This window comes from Cyanistes caeruleus, chromosome 4 (genome assembly GCF_971803275.1).
Source record: "Cyanistes caeruleus chromosome 4, bCyaCae1.hap1.1, whole genome shotgun sequence".
Taxonomy (NCBI): Eukaryota; Metazoa; Chordata; class Aves; order Passeriformes; family Paridae; genus Cyanistes; species Cyanistes caeruleus.
In genome coordinates this window covers 37,494,509-37,506,176 of record NC_141704.1, presented here as the reverse complement: position 1 = coordinate 37,506,176, position 11,668 = coordinate 37,494,509, and the positions used below count along the sequence as shown (strand labels likewise).

At 42.4% G+C, this 11,668-nt stretch overlaps 1 protein-coding gene and 1 long non-coding RNA gene across 3 annotated transcripts in view; one reads left to right on the top strand and one right to left on the bottom strand.

Annotated features, from left to right (window-relative positions):
• Nucleotides 1-3,879: 3,879 nt before the first annotated feature.
• On the bottom strand, nucleotides 3,880-5,799 carry LOC147653582 (uncharacterized). The gene is made up of 2 exons (XR_015286453.1): nucleotides 5,716-5,799; nucleotides 3,880-4,581 (listed from the first exon to the last, which is right to left on the bottom strand). It is a non-coding gene; the product is annotated as an uncharacterized LOC147653582 (long non-coding RNA).
• Nucleotides 5,800-9,089: 3,290 nt separating this feature from the next.
• Nucleotides 9,090-11,668, top strand: part of ELK3 (ETS transcription factor ELK3) — a 35,748-nt gene continuing 33,169 nt past the window's right edge. The window contains exon 1 of one of the 2 annotated variants that reach the window (XM_023933710.2): nucleotides 9,090-9,596. The gene's annotated coding sequence lies outside the window, so the exon portion shown is untranslated. Of the gene's footprint in view, nucleotides 9,597-9,630; nucleotides 9,740-11,668 lie in introns of those variants that run through there. The other variant, XM_086887709.1, reaches the window with a different exon arrangement.

Below are 11,668 nucleotides of genomic sequence, written 5' to 3'. Positions count from 1 at the left end.
TTTTATGGAAGTAAAGACCAGGCAAGAACATTATCATATAAATAGGTATGATAAATAAAATAAAGGGTAAGTTGATGTATACTTCTTAATAATTGGATAATCATTGAGGACACAAACATAAAATCATGAATTTTGCTGGTTACATAAAACATCTCCCTTTTTTCTATTTGTTTTTTGAATTTAGCACAAAAAGAAAGATTACCACCCAAATAAAATATATACACATTATCAGAAAAGGTGGTGGGAAAATAAAAGACTGATAACTATATAGGGAACTTAACTCAGCAGATCTTATCCATGCAGAGGTAGGAGTTGTGTTCTGTATTATTTTAAAAGTAAATTGTGAACCATCTACTTACTGTTTGCAATGTATTTCAACAAATCATCTGAAACCTCCACATATTTTTAAAGTTTATGCCTTTTTACATTGTTTTTAGCTTGGAAGTTCCATGTTTTTTTTTATTATTTAACTCACGTGAACTTTGGTTAAAATGTTTGTTTTCTGATCTTCTCTGTCTACCAGATATAGTTATATAATTATACCAGAATAATTCTCGTCCATCATACCCAGCATCATGCCTTATTGCTATGGCTAGGAAAGAACTGCTGAATGATCCAAGTGAGAAACATAAATATATACATCTGCACTTATATGTGTTTAGGGTTATAGAACAGGCTTCCAACATACAGAGGAACAGTCCAGTGGTTAAAGCCTATGCTGACTGCCCAGGAACACCGTCCATTAGCATTGTCTACACTTTTAAAGCCCTGTTCCTTTATTTTATTGTAAGTATTAACTTTTAGAATGAATTAAAATTGGAACTCAGATAAAGGTCTTTACTAATTTCATTATTTATTACTGGGAGTTAGGAAGTTCCCCTGCAATTCCCACAAGGATGCAGACAGTCTGGATAGACAGACAAGTGAAAAGTGTGAGCTAATGAATATTGCTCCAGTGTCAGACAGGTAAAGCACTCCCCTCTTCCTGTTAATTCAGTCGAAACAATGAAGAGAAAAACCCAACCCACCCTTGTCTTGTTTGGCTTAGACATGAACCCTTGATAAGACTCTGGAAAACAAGAAACTTTGTAATAGATTTTAGCTACCTTTGAATGACAAATTAATATGTCATAAAAATGTAAAAATAATGGTGCACTTCTGCCACTCAGCTTGATATGATGTAGATTAAATTACTGAGATAGAGAATAATATAACATTTTTACTTGAATATTACATACTTTACATTTCTCTACAGAAAGGATATCCCAGCAGGAAGGAGAAAGGTGGAGCACAATCCCTGTAGCATTTCTTGTTCTGCATTGTACAAAACTTTGTTGGGACACAGGAAGAGGATACGGAAGTTTCTACAGGAAAACAGAGAAAAGTTCAAACATAAACAGCATCCAAAAAATTTACCAACACTTTATAACATTTCCTTTTTCTTTTTAAATGTTTAAGGACAGTCACATTACAACATAGTTTACTACACATTTCTATATGTCAGTATTTTTGCAATTTCTCCTGCAATAATAAAGCAATTTTTAAGATGAATTGTGAAAACTTTATAAGAGTGATGGATACAATAATCTATTTGGTATAACATCGTCCTCTTAACAGAATGAGCAAGTGTCAGACTAACCAGTTTATACTACAGTCTATGCAGAACTTTGAAGAAACTTGGTATTTAACCAAAGTCCCCCTGAAGACCACTTTCTCAACAGACCTCTGACTGGAATCCACCACAGTCAAAAGAAACCTAACATAGCTTCAACACCTTTTACAGAAAGATGGAAGATCTTGCTTCAGCAAAGCTTAAGAGCACACTTAAATCCAGTGTTGCAGGCAGCTGAAATATGTATGAGAGGGTTTAGCCAGAGACCTGTCCTATCACCTGGAGCAGCCATGGTGGGATGGGGCCAATGGTGGGATACATCCGTGTGAGCTGCCCCCATGAGCTTGTTTGGAAAGGAAACGTCCCTGTCTGACCATCCAGGAGCCACCCTGGCAGTCACACTTGTACCACCTGAGCTGAGACTGAAGCCCCTTCCCAGCCACACTCTCCACAAGCACACCAGCTCAACCCCAGGTTTCCTTTAGCAGAGTCTCAGACGATCCTTAAAATAATCTAATCTTGGTACAATAACTAATTAACAAAACACCAACTCGAGCTGGCGGCACTGAGGAGGGACCCCAAAAAAAGGAGCCCCTTTGCTTTTATCGCCTCACAGCCTAAGCACAGGGAAGTCTGAGGGTCCTTGGCTCCTGCTGCATCTCTGAGCATCTGGTCCCCCCACCCCGGGTCCTTTGTTATGCACTTCACAGCCCCTTGCCTGGGGCTCCAGCCACCCAGAGCTCAACCAGCAGCTCGAACTGCAGCTGCACTCTGAGCTACCTGCATTAAATGCATTCCTCAACATGTTGTTGCTTGAGTATATTTTGTGTTAAGCAAAACATAGAGCACATGGCTGGCTCCTAAGAATTTGTTTAGTAGGTATGGACTTTGGCTTGTGTCTATGGCCTTTTGCTAAGTCTGGCTATGAAGGAGCCTATGGTTTGCACCAAAAGGGCTTTCCATATAAATGTGGCACCTTTTGACAGCACCCAGTCAGGAGCAACAAGAGCCAGGGCAATATTCATACAGCTGTAGGTTTGGCAGCATATGGATGCTAAATATGAGCAGAAGCAGGGAGCACAGTACCTGTGGAAAAGCAGGCCGCGTAACTTTCTCAGTCTCGCCTGAGAAAGTGGCCTGGGAAATCATAAGGAGGAATTAAAACGATCCTCAGAGATAGAAGACAGCCTTGCAGGTGCTGTTTGTCAGCTTCTTGTTTTCTTGCAAGAGAAGGTCCAGGGGTGGTGTATCCCACTGAGCAATGATGGCGATGTGTTAGTTTAGTAACCAATAAGAGTTTTACTTTTCTATACTTTCAGGTATCAGTCTATAAAAGAAGATCTGAGGTCATAAACCTTGGAAGACCTCTCCTGTTCAACTCACAAGAGAGTCTGTCATTCTTCTTGCCGTTCCAAACAGAGTGACAGCAGCACACCCTCAATTCTCTTACAACTGCAACTACCCCAAGCATGTGATGATAAGGTACCAGCTGGGATAATGGGTATCAGCTTTTCAGTGTGTCTGTTTCAGGTACAGGTAGGACACTAGTCATGTTCTGTTACAGAGCAAGTGAGTATATGAAAGATGTATAAACTGGGAATTTTTTTGAGGAACAAGATCAAGTTTGCATTGCAAACCTACATTGCTTGAGTTTTCAGAAGGAGCAAAACGTTGCCACTTTTCAGTTACTTAGATATGAGTTTGTCTACACTGAAAACCTTTCATACTTGTAGTTAAAATACATAGCAAATAAAATATCCTCATTAGCAGCTGTAAAGTTAGTCCACATTTCAGCTGTACGGAAGGCAGAATCTGAATCAAAGATTTACCTATGTCTTCTAACCCTAAGTACGTAGTTAGGGTGGCTGAGTTATCTCAGCCAGGATCCATGGTCAACAGGGAGAAGCAGGCACCTCAGGAGCATTCACACCAGGGTCCTAACTAACATGCCTTGAATTATTTTCCAAAATCTTTCTCCATTACCATTCAAGAAAAAGGAGTGCACATGAACATGTAAGGTACAGGTATTAAGACACATTAATTTTTAAACTCTTTTTGTGTAATGTGACTTTAAAAAAAAAATTATTTTCTACAATTACTCTAGTAGCTGTCATCTCCCATAAGAAATACAAAATCTGTGTACTTTATGGTCTGGTTAAAGGGTTAGTTTCAACTTCTAAAAGCCAAACATTCTGAAGATTTTGCTTTTCCAAAGTGTCTTTCATATGAGGTTTATAATTATGGTTATGGAGTATGAGAACAGGAAAGGCTTTAAGAAAACATTTTATTAGAAAATGCACATCACCAAGAACAGGCATAATTAACTTTGTAACTATAAAACACAAATAAACATTAATTGGAACATTATAATAAAATACACAGTAATTAGAAGAGAAAAAAAAATGTTGTCATTTTCACCTATCTGAAAATTTTAAAGTAGAACTGTGTCCCAAAGTATATGTCATACTGGGAAACATAAAACTATAAAGTCACATGTTGATGGTAAAATATGTTCAATTTCATTCATCACTTAAAAATTTTAGAATTAATGTGGGCTGAACAGAGGTGGCAGTGAGTTGTGCTCCATTTGACCAAAAGCATTTGAGATCAGTAAAAGCAGTTTAATTATGTTCAGATGCTATGGTGATATTTGTCTGTAGAATTACCTTGGATCAGTTATATTTAGAGATTAGGTTAGGATAAAATAGACAGATGGGAAAAGGGGGAGGGGCGGGGAGGAGACCAATAAAATGCAACTAAAGTTCTAGCTCAGACCTTTAATTAATTAGCCTGGAAAAGAAATTTCTGTAGAACAGATTGAAAGATTTAAGAGAAGGCTGAAAAAGTTAATCTTTGCAGTTAGATTAGACTTCATGGTTAGTTAGAGATTGGTGGAATCCTCTTTCTCTGTTTTCATGGGTTGCCATTAGATGTTCTAGGCTCCTTCAATATGCAGTGACACCACATTCCTTTAATGACAAAAAAAAATCATAGGCAATTACACTGCACACAGGATGTAATTCCTTATAAATCTTTCACTAAGAAGGCAAACCTAATGAAATTGTACACGCAATGATGCTTTTACTTGAAACATGTTGGGTCATGTGCTGTCTTCCACAGCACACAGGGAAAGCAAAACATTCAGGAAAGCAAAATGTGCCAGAGGAAGAGGAGTGTAAAAGCAGTCATTTCCCTCAAATACTCCTTCCTGATCAAGCACCACAGCCTTCCGGGGGTGGATAGGGGAGAAGAGGAAAACCTTGGGGTGTCTAAAACATCATTCTCTTAAGACTGAAGGCAGATTTCTAACTGCAACCCAACAACAAATCTCATTCACAGTCAGTCACGAGGGACTAGAACATGCTCCCTAAGGGAAAAAGAAGTCCCTGGGTAGACAGAAGAGGCTCCTGCTTCCTTGCCAAGGTCCTACCATCTGTACAGTATACTTGTTTCACAGTGTGAAGGATCACTTAGCCCTTCTCCTGCCTCTGACAGGAAATATTTTAGGTTAAAACTTACAGGATTTCTTTGTTTCAGAAAATGTGACATGAAGTTTTGAAGCTTTTGATGGCAACATGCAATTTTTTCCCACTAATCTGAACCAATTTTGAACAAGAGGTTTCTCAAGAACAAATACAGTTCTGCTGATGTCTGCCATCACTTCTTCTAAAGTTCACAATTTTACTCTAAACAGCTCAGCAAAAAAACCAGGAAAAAATGCTTGTGGGAAACACTGTGCAACCCGGTCCCTTGAGTTTCCATGGATTTAGTCAGTTTTACATGCTAGAGCTACGGCACTGCACACAGCACTTTTCTTGCCAGTGAAGCTGCCTGTGAGATGAGATAAAACTGAGGACCTGATCACTTTGTGAGCAGTATGGATCCCCCAGGGCTTTTTGCAATAATGAAGTTGTTGGCTCTAAAGCCTGTGCCCTATCAGCTACAGGAGAGTGTGAAAGAGAAAACCCAAACCACCTAGAGCAACGTTCTTCAATATTGATGCAACATTTGCAAGACCCTTAAATAATATGTTGTGAAGGGCAACCAAGAATCTTACATGAATTAGACTGTCATTTCAGCTCAGATAATTAGTTTCTATTTACCCAGTTTCCAAAATTCCCTGGAAATCCTCTTGCAACCTGCCAGGTGGTTATTCAAGTTAGAATTTCTAGAAAATAAGAGAGAAGAATGGTTCGGAGTGTTTCTCCCACAGAACTGTTGTGTTTGTTGTCCTAAAGGCAGACACGAATCTGAAGCCTCTTCACTGCAGAGCCTGTAATCTAGAAAGAACTAAAGCATGATTAGAGAAGATGAAACAATGAATACATTCATTAAATATATTAGCACTTAAAATATTAAATGAAACAACAATTATTTCCAACTGCTTTCAACTTTGTTCTTGATAATTACATGCAATTATAAGCATCTATGTACACTTAAGGAAAATTGTATACTGCAAAGTGACATTACAATGACATAATTTAATTTAATAATTTAATTACAGAGGGACTCAAGGCTCAGAGTGAAATTACACTAAAACCTAGACCAACCCACTTATGAATCTCAGCCTAAAGAGCTTTAAACGGAAATCTAGAGGACAGAAAATCTACCTTTACTTTTCTGTTTCCTTCTCTTAGATTGTTTCATTACAGCAGCACATGAGATTTATGAACAGTTTAAAAATGCAGGAGAAACAATCTGAAAAGACAGACAAAGCCTGCTTTCTTAATTGATGTAATCTAATAAAATGAGGCAGAATTATAGTCACTATTCTTAGGAATGCTTTGGGGCAATTTTTTTTCAGCAGGAGCAGTTTATAAATACAGGCTCTTCTACAGATCGCACTGTCTCTAGGTAAACAGAGACATCCTGGGTGCATATGTTTGTTCAAGGATTGCCTGAACCCATCAGATTAGGACTTTCAGCAGCAGTAACTTGCCTTACTGGTCAAAGGGGAGCTGTCTCAGTTAAACTTAGTCCTTTATGGGTACAACAGCTGTTGTCTGGACCAACTCTGAGCAAGGAACAATTTCCAGAGCTAAACCCTCAGATCTTCATAGCTTGAGGACAGAACTAATTGTAACGATATCATGTGCTGATGAATGGATGTGAAATGAGATGCAGAAGTTGACTAGAGACTCTGCTAAAAATATAACCAGCATTTTTATAACTATGTCAACCAACAGGTTTTCTGAAAAACAGAAGAAAGCTACTACACAACACAAACACACAGTCTTCCTCATTCATCATCTTGTATTTTTGCATCAGATAATCCTTAAGGTTAACTCTAAATGTAGATTAATTGAGCCAGGCAGATATTGCAGAGGAGAGTTTCAGCAATCATTCTGTAAAACACAGTGCTTTTACCAAGACATAGGTGTAGTTTCCAAAGATACTTTTCCTATGACATCCATAGTGCCATGATCAGTAGCCCTGGCCAAAAGCTCCCATTTTCTTCCACTTGCTGCAGAGCTTTCTGAATTGCTTGTGTTTCCAACACATCCTGGTGTCTTCATTCTGTTAAACAAGTTCTACACTTTTTACTCCAGCTTTTGTAGGGTAATTATGAAGAGCCTTCATCCAGTAGTCATCTGACCTCCAGCATGGCAGCCTTACTTAGGTTTCTACCTCACTAGACAAAAAAAAAGGACTGGTGTTGCAAAAAACATTAAAAAATTGGTTGTGTAAAGAGGTACAGCATAGTAAATTGGAGAAAAACAAGTTTTAAACAGTTTTTAGAGGCATAGTATTATTTGTAGAAGAAAAGAACTAGCACTGATTTTGAGAGTTTGTTCTCTCAGATCTCCACACCAATAGCTGGTTGAGGCAACTGTGGTAAATCTGCTTCACCTCTTGGTCAGAAAGACAATAAAAGATAAATGTAGAAGATGAGTACCAGTACTCCCAGCTGTCAGTCCAGTGTTTCATTTTCATACCATAAAAACTCTGACAGCCCTGTTTGGAAAACTGTGTCTTCATTTGTAGTTCCTAAATAAAGATTGATTTCTTCACCCTCATGACTTAAACTAGTGCTTACCCTAAGGACTTTATCCACTTTACATTTAATCTAGGAAATATACTATCTGAAATTAAACATTTTAGTGCTTCTTTATTTGGGAAATACAATATGAGGATTTATCAGACCTCGTATCTCTATTCTGAAATTCAGAATGACTTCTAAAAAAGAATTATTTAAGAAAAATAACAAAGTTTCATTATTTGGTGTGCTGGTACTAAGTTATTCTTGCTCCTCTGTGGCATGTTAGAAGATAAGAAGGAAGAAACCTGATGGACTTCCTCAAGAGATTGAATTTGATCCTATACCTCTGTTCAGATGCTATTGACTGATGCTTCGTGGCCATCTGTGGCAATCTCTTTAACTCCATCCAAATACACTTTCGTTCCCAATGGCATTGCAAGCAACAAACCAATAGAGCCATAAAAAATAATCGTGGCTTCTATGTCAGTGCTCATCAAAAACATTCTGAACAGCAGTTAGAGTTCTGTAATGATAAATCTCATTACTGTTAAAAGAAATAGCAGTATTGGTTTTGAAGTATTATGCCTTGAACATCACTGATATTCTAGGCAGACAGAAGATAATGCCACTCATTCTGAAAATTTCCAAATAAAGTTAGAAATGCTGGTATACAAGACACAAGAGAAATGGAATCTATGTAAACTCCCAATACTGGAAACGTGTCCCTTTTAAAAAACCCAAACTAACTACATACTCAGGTCTACATCTTGAAGGTCAAAACCTAAACCTCGAATAGCTAACTACCACTGATCTGACTCTTGAGAGCTGCAAGATCCAGCTTGTATTTGATGATTTGCAATAGGAAAAGGGGTAAAAATTTTACACTAAAAGAGGATAGGTTCAGACTGGGTATAAGGAAGACATTTTTTTACAGTAACAGTGGTAAGGCACTGGCACAGGTTGTCCAGAGATGCTGAGGTCCTTCATTCCTGGAAACATTCAAGGTCAATAGCTCTGAACAACCCGATCAAGTTGATGACTTCCCTGCTCATTGCAAGGGATTTGCGAGGAGCAAAGGACAACCATTAAAAGTCCCCTCCAAACCAAATCAAACTGTTATTCCATGATTTGAGTTCTCCTTGATTTTTAACATGTTATTTCCCTCGATTTAAGTTGTTGTACTGTGTTGCACCGCTTTTGGACTTCGCTGTCCGTGTGAGGTTGTGCTTGGGAAGGCGGCCAGCGAGCGTCCAGTGCGCTACTGCATCCCACCAGCTCCTCAGCCCCCAGTGACCCCAGCCACAGGTACCCAGCGCTCCCTTCCACGGTGACCTCAGCCCCAGCACGGTGGGACAAAGGCGGCCGTCTCTCCAGGGGCCAAAGCCCGTCACCATCCTCCGGGATGGAGAAGCACCGCCCGTAAGGGGCTCACAAGCATCTCTCCGGTGTCCCCCGGGGGAAAGCGGATATATTTTGGCCCAAGCAGCGGGGGCGGCCGGCGGGAAGCTCCTCCCTGGGGGTGTAGCACAGGAAGGGGTGGCGGTCGGGGGAGCCGGGGAGCTCCCGGTGAGCCGGCGGAGTCAGCGCTGCCCGCTGTACTATGCGTGTGTCTTGTGTTCCAGCCATGCTGCACATCGGCGGCCAGAGCGAGGGGCGCGGGGAGGAAAAGGCTGTTTACACAGACTGCAAACCGCCCGGGGAATAGTGCGGGAGAGGAAGTGAGCCGGGCCGCTGTCTGACTGCCCCGGCTTCCTGCTCGCTCCCTCTCACGGGCAGGCGCTCACACACACACACACACACACACACACACACACACACATACACACACCGGCCCGAGGGGAAAAAAAAAAAAAAAAAAAAAAGGAAAAAGGGAAAACAAAATCAGGATCTCATTACTAGAGCAACAGAGAGCCTGCAGAGGACTGTCAGCATGGAGAACCAGGGAATTTTACTCAGCTCCCTCTAGACTACGAGGAGAGAGAGGAAAAGTCCCTCAGCCGCTGGGTAGGTACAAGTGCTGCTGCGCCCGCCCCGGCTCCCGCGAACTTTCGGGGGGCTGCGGGCAGAGAAGGGGAGGCCGGCGGCTGCTGCGGGGCCGCGCTCCGCTCGCTGCTGGGCTGGCAGCGGGGACAGCTGGCGGGAGGGAGGTGAGGCTGCCGGGCACCGCGGGGAGGGGGCTCGGAGCCCCGCGCGGGGCCGGGGAGCCCAGGGGTCCTGCCCCGGGCTCGGGCCCGGGCAGCGCGGCGGTAACGAGGCGGGGGGCGGCGGTCAGGGGGGCGGGATGTCCGAGGAGGCTCCCGCCGCCGCAGGGGCCCCCCCGCCCCGGTGGAGGGTTTCCCCGGGGGCCCTGCCGCCCGCCGGGAGCTGCGGGTGCAGGTGAGGGGACGGGCCGTGTGTGTGAGTGTGGGGGACGATGCGGGAGAAGGAGACGGGGCGTGAGGAGGGGCAGGGCCGGGGGTCGCGGGGAACCCCGCTCTGCCCGCAGCCCCTTGGTGTTGCCGGGGCGTATCGTGTCCCCCTCCCCGGCGGTGCCGGTGGCGGTGCCGTGGGGCTGCCCCCTCCCAGCGGCATCCCGTGCTGGGCGCTCGGGGCGGCGGGGGCCGCCCGGTGCCCCTCAGGGCGGCGGGGGCGCCGCGGGGTCCCCGGCGGCGCTGCGAGGCCGAGGAGGGCGCGGGGGGAGGGAAGGGAAGGCTCCTGCAGAAACTGAAGAAGGGGCTTTAAAAAAGGAGGGGGGGGGGGGGAAGTGTCGGGAGAGTTTCTGGCTTGTCTGGAAACAGCAAGACTAATTGCCATGCGCTTCCGGTTTGAAACTGGCAGCAGACAACATCTTGAAAATGAGTCACTGCAGCTCACAAAGAAACTCTGTGGTTTTCTCCCTCTCAGGTTTATGTATTTGCTCCTTTTTACAGTTTCCTTTGTAGTCTTCTGCCTTCTCCCCGGACCTCCCCCCACCCGCTTTTCTTAGCCACCCCCTGCCCCCAGACCCTTGGCCGACGTGGATAGTTTCCACCACTAACTGAAAAAAAGAAAAACACAAAAAATGTTTGTAAAGGAAGGGGAAAAAAAAAAAGAGAGGCAGAAAGGGAAAGAAAGTGTAGAGTTGTTGTTGGATCTGGCTTTGGTGAAGGTTAGAGGGACGCTGATGCTGCAGGGGGAAAAAGTTCCCTGAATTTTCCACTGGCTGCAGGAAGAGAGCCCATTTAGTCATGGCTAAGTAATGTCTGCACACACACCAACTAATCTCATTAGGAGTTTCCGTTCCCTAACACAGGAGGGTTTTGTGAAGCCCTGTCAGCCTTTCTAACGTTGCAGTTGAAAGGGAGACAAGTTACATCTTTATTTACTTAGTAGTGCAGCGCTATGACAATTTTGTATAATGTAGCATCTTTTAGGTCAATGAGGACTCCAAAAGTCAATCGTTACATTTTCTTTCAAGCTGAAAGTCGTGATTCATCTCGTATTTTGCTTATACAGACTTTTCAATTATTTCAGGTTAATTTATGAATAAATATTTCCATAGGGTGAAGCGTATAAATGGGGTAGCAAGACGTCTGTGTTATGATAAACATGTTCTATGCATGCCTGACAATTGCATGTAATTGCAAAGTTAAAAGACTTTTGAGCCAAGATACTGAGGTGATGGCCATATTTGAAAAATATATTCGCCCACACGGCCTTCCTGTACTGGTGCTTTTACGTATGTAGTTTTCAAGTGATTTTGTACATACCAGTTTTGATTTAGTGGTTTGTGTAATTGCTTTGTGGTGATTTGCTTTCATAATGGTCATGAAAGAAGTCTGTGTTCAGAATCACAAAGATTTTTACCATGCCCCAACACTCTTTAAATTAGAAGTAACAACTTTTTGCAGAAAAAATGGAAAAATTCTGGAGCAAACAAAGAAAATTCTTGCCTGCGAGTGGATTTTAGCTAAAGGAAATGTCAATAGATGCAAATAAAATCTTATGCATTAGGAGGTAACACTTAGCTACTTACTTGAATTATCATGTGATAGCATTAAACAAATTTGCAAATGTTATGCAAAAAAATACTGCCTGCAGTATACCACGTGTTTACC